We start from the raw sequence: 13,539 nt of genomic DNA, 5'->3' as shown, positions 1-13,539 counted from the left end.
GCCAAGGCTGTTGAACCTTGGTCTAAATCGACAGCATTTAGAAACTATGAAACACTTACTTTGGGTCTTTAGTTTCAGGATAGTTAAAAATAAAATTTCAACTTTGCAATCTAATGTATGTGCTAAGGAGGGAAAAAAAGTCAGCATAAAAGATATTAATACAATGATTCAGGCTACGAATCGCCACTGATACAAAACACAGAGTTTTCTGATGGGCACCGTTATGTAGCAAAAAATACCTAGGTCTGGTAAGCCAGGCAACATAGGTTTAATTCGATTTGTCCCCCATTCATGTCCTTCCCTTTTGTAATACATATATAAAATGAGTTGTTTCTGAATGATTGGAATTAGATCTTGCAAGAAATATATAGGATGGGATAAATGACCATTACCATTCAATATCTGCCTTTATCATAAGAAATGTTAAAGAGAAGTTAATGAATCAAAATGCGACTTCTTTCTCACTAAAGAAATTTCATTAAGTGGCTTGTCTGCCTATTGAATGAGAGTTACATGTAAGGCTAAATTAGATGGTCTAATAGGATTTTGTTCATTAGCTTTCTCAATTAAGATCTTCTAAACTATATGAGAGGTCTCAATTTTTTCCCCAAAGTCTTGTGTTTCATTTTAGGAATACAATTTAGATACCACCTAAAGAAGTATGCCCTATAGAGGGATATAAATGTGACAGGAATCTTGTAATAAAATTCATTAGGGTACAAAAAGAATTAGAAAATCTACTTATATACATTTATATATAAAGATAAATGAAGTTTCATTCATGTTTAACATGTAAATTTACACTAGAGGCTTCAGTTCATATATCAGCTAGTCATGTGTCATATATAGTACCCAAAGTGTAATATATACTTAAAATTCTACATGGGAAAGGACTGAGAGCTGCCTCTCACTCTTTTTTTTTCTTAGCTTTCAGTTATTGGGGATGTGCTATAGCTTATGTGAGCCAAAGTAAGTGAGTTTATACATTTTAATATCAAATTTTAACTAAGTAAACACTTTAACTGAATAGACAAAATTGGCAGGTATCTTTAAAAGAATCCTGTGAAGAAAATACACAACATATATATTACTAAGGTGAGAAGCAGCAAAGAAAAAGCTGGTACTTTTTTCTACCAATCTGAGCTTCATATAAATCAATTTTCTAATCTAATCATATTTGTAATAAACTTGTCAAAATATTTTATATAATCAAAAAGGCTATTTGAAATATAAATGTATAGCTACAAACTTTAACACTGGTTGTCTTCCAAAGAGTAGATTTTGTCTTAAGCTATTAACTGATGGGTTTTTTTGTTAATGTATACAATTTATGAACATGCATATGTGTTTGGGGGTGCTAATTTTATAGAGCACGTGATAAAAGATGTTTGGAGTCCATTGATCTAACTATAGATGCCATTTCTTTTATAATATTAGGATTACCTTCTCTCATCTCTTTAGAATGTAATAATCCAGAAAATCCAACCCATTTCTTTTAATTTTTCTATGCAAAATGAAAAAACATGTTAGTTTCCAATAAATGTTTGTCAAAGTTAGAGTTCAACAATAATAATGGTTAATTTTTATTAAGTATTTACTATATGCTAGGTATTTTGCTAAGTACTGTATATGATTTGTTTCCTTAAAACTCTAAACTACACAATAAAATAGATAATTCCATCTGCTTCATTTTAGAGGTTAGAAAATTGAGGAGCATAAGGAAAACTCAATTTGCCTAAATATGCATAATTAGCAAGTCTCATAACTGAGATATGAACAGAAGCATTCTAGCTTCTAAGCTGACAGTCTTAAGCTACATGATATCAACAAATGTCAAGTATTATTTCTTCTAATGTTTGGACATTCACTAATTTCCAAACAAGTATTTCTCAAGGATCCTTTACAGGTCCCATATACTGAGGAATCAAAGAAAAAGACTTACTCCCAGTGTCTAAAGTTCACAGACCAACATTTGAAATATGCAAATAAATAAATAATTATAAGTGCTACAATAAAAGATAATGTAAACTTAATAACTGAAACCCAAAAGAGAGTGCAATAATTTCTGTCTGCGAGTTCAATAAAACTCAATTTATCTTGGTTTTAAATAAGCAATAATTTTGCATCAGGAAAAGAAATTAAAAAAATATTTAAGCAGAAAAAATTATAAGAACAAAAATAAAGACGTGTGGAACTGTTTGGCCTAAAGAATGGAGTTATCTAAAATGGCAATCTTCAAACTTTAGTCTACAAATACATCAGCTGGGATTTTTTAAAAAATGTACATTCTGGTTGTGATGCTTAATTTTAGGTGTCAACTTGACTGGGTTAAGGGATGCCTAGATAGCTAGTAAAACATTATTTCTGGGTGGCTGTGAGAGTATTTCCAGAAGGCATTAGGTTTTTGTTTGTTTGTTTGTTTTTGGGACAAACAAACAAGACACGGTCTTGCTCTATTGCCCAGCTGGAGTACAGTGGCACAATCTTAGCTCACTGCAATCTCCACCTCCTGGCTTCAAGTGATTCTCCCACCTTAGCCTCCCAAGTAGCTGGGACTATCGGCACGCACCACCACGTCTGGCTAATTTTTGTATTTTTAGTAGAGACGAGGTTTCACCCTGTTAGTTTCAAACTCCTGAGCTCAAGTGATCCACCTGCCTCAGCCTCCCAAAGCGATGGGATTATAGGCATGAGCCACTATGCCCTGCCAGCATTTTCATTAGTAGACTGAGTAAAGAAGGTCGCCCTCACCAATATGGGTGGGCATCATCTAATCCTTGGAAGGCCTGAATAGAACTACAAGGCAGAGGGAAGGTGAATTTGTTTTTATTTGAGCTGAGACATCCATATTCTGCCTTCAGACATCACTGATCCTCGTTCTTGGGCCTTTAGACTTAGACTAGGATTTACACCATAGTCTCCCCTGGTTCTCAAGTCTTTGGACATGGACCAAATCATACTATCAGCTTTCCTGATTCTCCAGCTTATAGATGGAAGATCGTGGGACTTTTGGGCTCCATAATAGTGTGAGCCAGTTCCTATGATAAATATGTCTCTAGATAGATAGATAGATAGACAGATAGATAGATAGATAGATAGATCGATCCTATTGGTTAAGTTTCTCTAGAAACCCCTGAATAGTACTGGTTGAATAGGGCTAGAAAGGAAATGAGAGCAGCATTTCTGAAATCTTTTAGTTGAGGTGGATGCTACTGATCATATGACCATAATTTGAGTTGCCACGCTTGAACAGTAATCCTCAATATGTAGACTTAGATTGCTTACATCAAAATTCCTAGGTTGTTTGTTAAAAACTTAGATTTCTAGAATACCCTAGATGTACCAATTTAAATAAGAGTAAAGTAGAAAGGGAAATATTCATTTTAAACATATGTTACTGTATGATCCTCATGCACATTAAATTGAAAACCATTAGGGTTGAACAGGCAGAGACTACAGGGAAAGAGTATGGAAAGTGATTCCAGAAAAGTTATAAATTAAGGGATCTTGAGTTTCTTATTTAGGAGTTTGAATGTCATTATATAGGCAGTGGGTGACAATAGTAAGTGTTACAGTGAGCACTGGTATCATAGATTTCTGTTTCATTCAGATCATTTTGGAAGCAATGGAAAAGTAGATATGGGCATGACAGAACAACTTATATAGACTTTTTCTACTGGCAAATAAAATCTACAAAATGGAACAAAATATATGACATAACTGTTCTCAAGCACTGAAGAGCATGAGCAAACAGCTGTGTCCTATAAGAGAAAGATATAAAGCAAGTCACACAATACCCCATGATTGCCATGGTTTTCTGCCTGAAATACTTTTCTGCCACAAAGCATAGTAGGAAGTCTCACTGAGTTAAGAGTGTAAACGAGAGTTCTGATATTATGAAGGGGCTGTATTTGTGGAGCAGGGTAACTGAGAAGAAGAAGCTGCACAGAGAGGGTGCTGCAGAAATCTGCATGGAGATCCATTATGAATCCTTGAGCTGGGCTGCATAAGCACAGAGAAATATTCTGGAAGATCTAGAGAAGATCACCTGATTTATTGCTAAAAGGTGAATGGTGGTGATCCTGGAGATCATGTAGTACTGGGGGATTTTGGAACTCCCGTCAGCTGGTATGAAGAGACTTTACTGAGTCTCTCAGTAAGGCTTGGGAATTCAGATGACATGCCAAAAAACCATACTTTAGGAGTAAGTACCATGTACAGGTGTGAGAACCACATGCTAGAATAAGAGGTATGCCAAGAGGCGGCCGGGCATGGTGGATCACGCCTGTAATCCCAGCACTTTAGGAGGACGAGATGGGTGGATCTCGAGATCAGGAGATTGAGACCATCCTGGCTAACACAGTGAAACCCCGTCTCCACTAAAAATACAAAAAATTAGCCGGGCGTGGTGGCGGGCGCCTGTAGTCCCAGCTACTCCGGAGGCTGAGGCAGGAGAATGGCGTGAACCAGCAGGTGGAGCTTGCAGCGAGCCGAGATCACGCCACTGCACTCCAGCCTGGGCAACAGAGCGAGACTCCGTCTCAAAAAAAAGAAAAAAAAAAAAAAGAGGTAGGCCAAGAGGCTAAGTTCAAACTGAAATAGCTTCAGCCTAACAAAAAATCAAATCAAGACTGATTTGATTGAAATGTATCCACCAGAAATGTAACTGCCCACCAAAAATGAAACAAAAACAAACATAAAAAAACTCAACATTCTTTAAAGGAAGATGACATGATAAAGATTTCCTATAACACATAATACATAATTTCTAGCTTTCAATAAAAAATTAATTGATATATGAAGAAACAGAAAAATGTGCTCTGTAGTCAACATGAAATAGAAACAAATACTGAGCTAATCTAGATGTTGAAAACAGCAGATTGCACATTTAAAGTAGTCACAAATAATAGGTTCAAAACATTGAAGGAAAATATGGAAAAATGAAATAACAGATGTGTCATCATAGCAGAGAAATTGAAATTATATCTTAATTAATCTTAATAAATAAAAATCCTAGAACAGAAAAGTAAATAACCAAAATGAATAATTCACTGGTGGATTATTATCAGATTGGAGACAGCAGAGAAGTGGTTTGTGAACTTGAATTCAAATAAGTAGAAATAATCTAATTTAGAGAACAGAAAGAAAGAAGAAGAAAGAAAAAAAAGCAGACTCAGTGATATGTGGAAAATTATCCAACAATATAACATACGTATTTGAAAAACTAATGGTCAAAACTTCTGAATTTGATGAAACCATAAATTTACAGGTATAAAAACTCAATGAATCTCAAATAGCTTTAAACAGAGAAAACCAAATATAGGATTATTATAATCAAACTTCTGAAAAGCATATTTTCTCTCTTATTAATTTCTTTAAAAGATAAAAATGTTTAACACAAAAATTCTAATAATATATTTAGGTTCTTATCATGTATAGATGCAATTTATATGGCAACAATGGCACAAAGAATGAAGATAAAATGAAACTATACTACTGGAAGGTTCTTATATTTTAAGTGAAGTAGATCAATATTAGCAGGGAGTGGACTACGAAATGTTGAGAATCTATAACTGTATGGTAATCACTATAGTCATAAGTTTAAAAATAATGCAAAAAACTTTTACTCTTCAAATGACACTGTTATGAAAATGAAAAGGCAAGTCATAGACTGAAATAAATTTTTGCAAAAGTATATTCAAGAAAAGAATTGTATGAGAATAGATAAAGATCTCTCACAATTCAAGAAAATAATAAACAAAATTACCAATGGGAAAAAGATTTAACAGACACTACATTAAAAAACAAAGGATGCCTAATAAGCACATAAAAACCTATTCAACCTCTTTAGTCATCAAGGAAATGCAAATTAAAATTATAATGAAATACTAAAATTCATCCAATAGAATATCCAAAAAAAAAAAAAAAAAAAAAAAAGACTGACCACACCAAGTGCTGGAAAGGATGTGAAAAAACTACAGCTCTCATACCTTGCTGATGGGAATGTAGGAAGGAATTGCTAGTTTGTTAAAAGGTTTGGTAGTTTCTCATAAAATTAAGCATGTACTTATTATGTGACTCAGCAATTCCACTTTTAGGTATTTCCCAGGAGAAATAAAAACATATGTTCAAACAAATACCTGTATGTGAGTGTTCAAAACAGCTTTGTTTATAATGGTCAAAATCTGGAAAAATGTCCATCAGCAGGTAAATGGTAAACAAATTGTGGTATATCCATATAAGGGAATACAATTCTACAAGAAAAGCATTAATTACAGAATATACAACATGGGTGAATCCCAATAGCATTATGGTAAGTGCAAGAAACCATATAGAAAAGAAAACATACTGGATGTAATAAATGTATTTAAAATTCTAGAAAAGAGAAAACTATAGTGATAGAAAACACTTGTTTCCAGAGACCAGGTGAGAAGGAGATTGACTGCAAAATAGCATGAGGGAACTTTTTGGTATAGTAGAAATGTCCTATAACATGATTGTGATGATGGTTACATTATTACATACATTTTCAAAAGCTAACAATTGTAGACTTAAAATTGATAATTGTATTTGGTATATATTAAACCTCAATAAAACTAAACCCTGTGAAAAACTCAACAAACTAAAACAAAACAAAAAAAGATGTATGAGGATTAATCATTCATGTGGCATTAAAAAGCTAAATATCTGCTTCACTTTTATTGATGAAAGCAGAGAGTACTCTATTGATTAGAAAATATACAGTCATGATGTCAGAGGCGTTCAAACCAGAGTGAGCAACTCCATTTTGAGTGAGGGCTAGGAAAATAGGAAAATGAGGCTGAGACTTATGGGGTTACATTCTCAGAAAGTTAGGCATTTTTAACCTCTAGATGTTTACAGTTAAAGGAACAAGTTAATAATGTTTACTGAACAGACCCAGACTTGGGAGATATCCTGATATCTGTAGAACAAAGGCATTCCTAATTTTGCTTTAAAGATAATAATATCAATTCTTGCAAAATATAGTAATTAAGAAAATTAATATGTTATCACAAACCCTTGTAGCAGAACACATCTCCCCATATATACGAGCATTGTACCTAGGGTGGATGTGCTCCTCCTCTTACTTTCAGGAACGTCCTAGGCTGTCTATGGAGTAGCTGTCCTTTCACTTCACTTTCATAATAAACTTGCTTTTACTTTGCACTGTGGACTCACCCTGAATTCTTTCTTGCGAGAGATCCAAGAACCCTCTCCTGGGGCCTGGATCAGTACCCCTTTCCTCTAACAATGAGTCAGGCCCAGCATGCCAGGGTGTATAATTGAAAGAGCTATTTGATGTAGCGAACAAAAGGATGGGAGAGTTACATTATTCATTTTGTGAATGTTATGAACAAAATAAAATTCGACTGCAATACCAAAAAAATTCAAAGAAATATGTATAAATAACTGGTATGCATGAAAAATATTAAGATAAAAAAATACAAGGATCAGGTGAGAAATTCTTTCAGAGTAAGGGAGATTACAGAAATAAGAAAACTGAAAATGCATGATTGTGGGTTGAATACTATCCTAGACAAGAAAAAATAATCTATAAATGACACAATTGGGACAATTGATAAAACTTGAATTTGAACTATAGATTATAATATCATATCAATGTTAATATCATCTCAATGTTCCTTTTAATTTTATAATTGCATTGGAGTTATGTAAGTGAATTTTCTTCTTAGGAAATGAAGACTGAAGTGGCAACAGGGCATGTTTTATACAATTTACTGTCAAATGGTTCTAAAAAAAACAATAATGGAAATGGGACAAAATGCAAACAGTTAATGAACCTGGATAAGGAGTTTCTTGTACTATTCTTGCAATTGTTTTTGTAAGTTTAAAATAATATTAAAATTAAAAAGTTATTAATACTATATGGGGGAAGGGAACTGGAGCCAAAAATGAATTATATACTTACTGGAGTAGTTCTGTCAAGAGATAATTAGAAGTAGGTTTAATGCATTTAATGGTTACCAGGTTTAATGCCTGGTAATGTGAACAACTGAGAGGTGACAGTGTGCTGGTAGCCCTCGCAGCCCTCGCTCGCTCTTGGTGCCTCCTCGGCCTCGGTGCCCACCCTGGTCACGCTTGAGGAGCCCTTCAGCATGCTGCTGCACTGTGGGAGCCCCTTCCTGGGATGGCCGAGGCCAGAGCTGGCTCCCTCAGCCTGCGGGGAGGTGTGGAGGGAGAGGCACGGGTGGGAACTGGGGCTGCACGGGGGCGCTTGTGGGCCAGCTAGAGTTCTGGGTGGGCGTGGGCTTGGTGGGGCCCACACTTGGAGTGGCCGGCCAGCCCTGCCAGCCCCGGGCAGTGAGGGGCTTAGCACCTGGGCCAGCAGCTGTGGAGGGTGCTCCACGTCCCCCAGCAGTGCCGGCCCACTGGTGCTGTGCTTGATTTCTCACCAGGCCTTAGCTGCCTCCCCGTGGGACAGGGCTCGGGACCTGCAGCCCGCCATGCCTGAGCTTCCCCCCAACCCCCTGCTGTGGGCTCCTGCACGGCCAAGCCTCCCCGAAGAGCACCACCCCCTGCTCCACAGTGCCCCATTCCATTGACTTCCCAAGGGCTGAGGAGTGCAGGCACATGGCATGGGACTGGCAAGCAGCTCCACCTGCGGCTCTGGTGCTGGATCCACTGGGTGAAGCCAGCTGGGCTCGTGAGTCTAGTGGGGACTTGGAGAACCTTTAAGTCTAGCTGAGGGATTGTAAATACACCAATCAGCACTCTGTATCTAGCTCAAGGTTTGTAAACACACCATTGGCACCCTGTGTCTAGCTCAGGGTTTGTGGATGCACCAATCGGCACTCTGTATCTAGCTAATCTAGTGGGGATGTGGAGAACTTTTGTGTCTAGCTCAGGGATTGTAAATGCACCAATCAGCACCCTGTCAAAACGGACCTATCAGCTCTCTGTAAAATGGACCAATCAGCTCTCTGTAAAATGGACCAGTCAGCAGGATGTGGGTGGGGCCAGATAAGAGAATAAAAGCAGGCTGCCTGAGCCAGCAGTGGCAACCCACTGGGGTGCCCTTCCACACTTTGGAAGCTTTATTCTTTGGCTCTTTGCAATAAATCTTGTTACTGCTCACTCTTTGGGTCCACACTGCCTTTATGAGCTGTAACACACACCGTGAAGGTCTGCAGCTTCATTCTGAAGCCAGCGAGACCACGAACCCACCAAGAGGAATGAACAACTCCAGACGTGCCACCTTAAGAGCTGTAACGCTCACCGCAAGGGTCTGCAGCTTCACTCCTGAGCCAGCGAGACCACGAACCCACCAGAAGGAAGAAACTCCGAACACATCCAAACATCAGAAGGAACAAACTCTGGACATGCCGCCTTTAAGAACGTAACACTCACCGCGAGCGTCCGTGGCTTCATTCTTGAAGTCAGTGAGACCAAGAACCCACCAATTCTGGACACATTTTGGCAACCACGAAGGGACTATCAACTATCACCAAGCGGTGAGACCATCGCCTATCGCTGAGCGAAGAGACTGTCACCTATCACCAAGCAGTGAGTACCATCGGACCCCTTTCACTTGCTATTCTGTCCTATTTTTCCTTATAATTCAGGGGCTAAATACCAGGCACCTGTCAGCCAGTTAAAAGCGACTAGCGCAGCTGCCGGACTAAAGACACAGTGTCAGGCTTTCTGGGAAAGGGCTCTCTAACCACCCGACTCTTTGGAGTTGGGAGCATTGGTTTGCCTAGAACCAGCTTCTGCTTTTCCTGTACTTCTGGGCTGAGCCGACAGTTGACAGAGAGGGAAGCCATGCAGCTGCAGGGTCCTGATAACAAGTTGGTTGACCCTGCAGCCATGAGCGGAACTGTCAAAGGCATGTCGCCCAAGCAAGACTTGCCCATCTATCCTATCTATCCTGATCCTTGCCCCCTGGGTCCTAATGCCTGCCAGACAAACTTCCTCTCGCCTCTCTTCTCTGAGGTTAGTCCTGCTTCTAAAAATCGCTACCTGTCTCTGGTGCTTTTCTAGTTTCTCCTGTAAGAATGACTTCTAGTATAAACTCCAAGACTCTGTTACCTTCTTTAGGCACCTTGGCTCACCAACCAGAAAGACATAATTTTTGCCCAAAGCCCCGTCATAGTGGGGACTACCTGGAATTTTAGGATCCCTCCTCAGACTAATAGGCCTAACAAAAGCTATTCCTGAAGGTAGGATATGGGGAGCCTCAGAAATTGTATCCGTCCTATTCATATAAGTGAGGACAAAAGGTGTCACTCCTCCAATCCTGGAGATCCTTTCCCTCCCTCAGGGTATGGCCCTCCACTTCATTTTTGGGGCATAACATCTTTATAGGACAGGGGTAAAGTCCCAATACTAACAGGAGAATGCTTAGGACTCTAACAGGTTTTTGAGAATGCATCGGTAAGGGCCACTAAATCCAATTTTTCTCAGTCGGTCTTCCTTGTGGTCTAGGAGGACAGGCAAGGGTGCAGGTTTTCGAGAATGCATCAATAAGGGCCACTAAATCTGACCTTCCTCGGTTCTCCATGTCGTCTGGGAGGAAAACTAGTGTTTCTGCTGCTGCGTCGGTGGGCGCAACTATTCCGACCAGCAGGGTCCAGGAGCCATTGCAGGTTCTTGGGCAGGGGGACAAACAAAATAAACCAAAACCGTGGGCGGTTGTGTCTTTCAGATGGGAAACACTCAGGCACCAACAGGCTCACCCTTGAAATGCATCCTAAGCCACTGGGACCACTTTGACCCACAAACCCTGAAAAAGAGGCAGCTCATTTTTTTCTGCACTACGGCTTGGCCCCAATATTCTCTCTCTGATGGGGAAAAATGGCCACCTGAGGGAAGTACTAATTATAATACTATCCTGCAGCTTGACCTTTTCTGTAAGAGGGAAGGCAAATGGAGTGAAATACCTTATGTCCAAGCTTTCTTTTCACTGAGGGAGAATCCACAACTATGCAAAGCTTACAATTTACATCCCACAGGAGGACCTCTCAGCTTACCCCCATATCCTAGTCTCCTTATAGCTCCCCTTCCTATTAATGATAATTCTCCTCTAATCTCCCCTGCCCAGAAGGAAATAAGCTAAGAAATCTCCCAAGGACCACAAAAAACCCCGGGCTATTGGTTATGTCCCCTTCAAGCTGTAGGGGGAGGGGAATTTGGCCCAACCCGGGTACATGTCCCCTTCTCCCTCTCTGATTTAATGCAGACCATTGCAGACCTGGGGAAGTTTTCAGATGATCCTGATAGGTACACAGATGTCCTACAGGGTCTAGGGCAAACCTTTGACCTCGCTTGGAGAGATGTCATGCTACTGTTAGATCAAACCCTGGCCTTTAATGAAAAGAATGCGGCTTTAGCTGCAGCCTGACAGTTTGGAGACACCTGGTATCTTAGTCAAGTAAATGACAGAATGACAGCTGAAGAAAGGGACAAATTCACTACCGGTCAGCAAGCCATCCCCAGTATGGATCCCCACTGGGACCTCGACTCAGATCATGGGGACTGGAGTCATAAACATCTGTTGACCTGTGTTCTAGAAGGACTAAGGAGAATTAGAAAAAAGCCCATGAATTATTCAATGATGTCCACCATAACTCAGGGAAAGGAAGAAAATCCTTCTGCCTTCCTCGAGCAGCTACAACAGGCCTTAAAAAAAATATACTCCCCTGTCACCCAAATCACTCGAGGGTCAATTGATTCTAAAAGACAAGTTTATTACCCAATCAGCACTCTGTATCTAGCTAATCTGGTGGGGACTTGGAGCACCTTTATGTCTAGCTAAGGGATTGTGAATACACCAATTGGTACTCTGTATCTAGCTCAAGGTTTATAAATGCACCAATCAGCACTCTGTATCTAGCTCAGGGTTTGTAAACACACCAGTCAGCACTCTGTATCTAGCTAATCTAGTGGGGATGTAGAGAACTTCTGTGTCTAGCTCAGGGATTGTATACACACCAATCAACACCTTGTCAAAACGGACCAATCAGCTCTCTGTAAAACAGGCCAATTGGCTCTCTGTAAAATGGACCAGTCAGTAGGATGTGGGTGGGGCCAGATAAGAGAATAAAAGCAGGCTGCCCGAGCCAGCAGTGGCAACCCGCTCGGGTCCCCTTCCACGCTATGGAAGCTTTGTTCTTTCGCTCTTTGCAATAAATCTTGCTGCTCCTCACTCTTTGGGTCCACACTGTCTTTATGAGCTGTAACACTCACCACGAAGGTCTGCAGCTTTAATCCTGAGCAAGCAAGACCACGAACCCACCAGAAGGAAGAAACTCCGAACACATCCATATATCAGAAGGAACAAACCCTGGACACGCTGCCTTTAAGAACTGTAACACTCACTGCGAGGGTCTGCAGCTTCATTCTTTAAGTGAGTGAGACCAAGAACCCACCAATTCCGGACACACAACTACTTTATATTATTTTTGTGTTTAAAATGAAATAGTAACTTTAATTTGTTTTTCACCTTTGTTAAGAAATTTGCAAAATAACTATGCATTTTCTTATGGCCTTTTAATATTTTTGCCTGCTTTCTTTCCCGAGAATCTAAATTTTCATTTAAACTTGCTGTGAAAAAGTTACAGTTTATGCACCCTTCTCTAAAATAGAAGAAAACATAAAAATAGAGCAAAGAAAACTCTAAAAGTGGAAATTTAGTTATTATAAACAGAGGTTAAAGAAATATATTCTCTAAATATTGTAGCACTAAATGATTCACAACCCATTTGTGTGCCAGTGTCATGCTAAACCTTTGCAAAATGAACTAATGTAGAAAAAATCTCCCAGACGGTGAGGTTCAGAATTCATGGTTTCATACAGTGCCATGACTATCCATCACTACCTTCCTGTTCCTTGGAGCTCTTCTACTTTCACCTCCTGCCTTTCAGAAGAAAAGTCAACATCAGATGCTGTTTTCTACACCGGAAACTCAGACTGTTTTGTAGTTTAGCAGGATAATTAACAGGTATTAAAGACAATTTAGCACTTAACTGAGGCTTTCTCCCAGAAGGAATTAGAAGAATTGACTAGGCATTGACTGGGCATGAAAAGAGATGAAACTTTAGAGTATTTGCACTATGAATTACAGGAATTTGTGATGCTAGATCATAGGAAAATAAGGTCCTCTTCTCTCCCAATGACAAACTCTCTAGCAGTTGGAGGAGGGAGATAGTGCAGGGGGTTCCTAATACAAGCAAAAAGTTGTCCCTCCTCCCACACCTGCACACACAAAACTGAAATAAAATTCTGTCACAGACTTGCATGAAAATGAGAAAGAACAAAATACGCAATATACAAATGAGATTCTGGGAGTAATGAGCCAACTGTACTTGACTTTAATCACTATTCTAATATTGTCCAGGTATCTAGTTCAGTCTTTAATTGCATTTTCTGTAAAATAAATCCTAATATGCAGTTATTTTAATGACTAAAATGCATTAAACTTAGTATGATATTTAGCTCATAATAAATACAGAGTAAGTAGAAATTGTTATTATAATTATAGAATGATCAATGCATATA

At 39.2% G+C, this 13,539-nt stretch overlaps 1 protein-coding gene across 1 annotated transcript in view; it reads right to left on the bottom strand.

Annotated features, from left to right (window-relative positions):
• TNNI3K (TNNI3 interacting kinase) overlaps positions 1–13,539 on the bottom strand; it is a 305,572-nt gene that overhangs the window by 273,952 nt on the left and 18,081 nt on the right. The gene's annotated exons all lie outside the window — the stretch shown is intronic.

Source organism: Symphalangus syndactylus, chromosome 12, assembly GCF_028878055.3.
Source record: "Symphalangus syndactylus isolate Jambi chromosome 12, NHGRI_mSymSyn1-v2.1_pri, whole genome shotgun sequence".
In the NCBI taxonomy this organism is placed as follows: domain Eukaryota; kingdom Metazoa; phylum Chordata; class Mammalia; order Primates; family Hylobatidae; genus Symphalangus; species Symphalangus syndactylus.
Note: the sequence above shows the minus strand (reverse complement) of the source record. Positions and strands in the feature narration are given on the sequence as shown.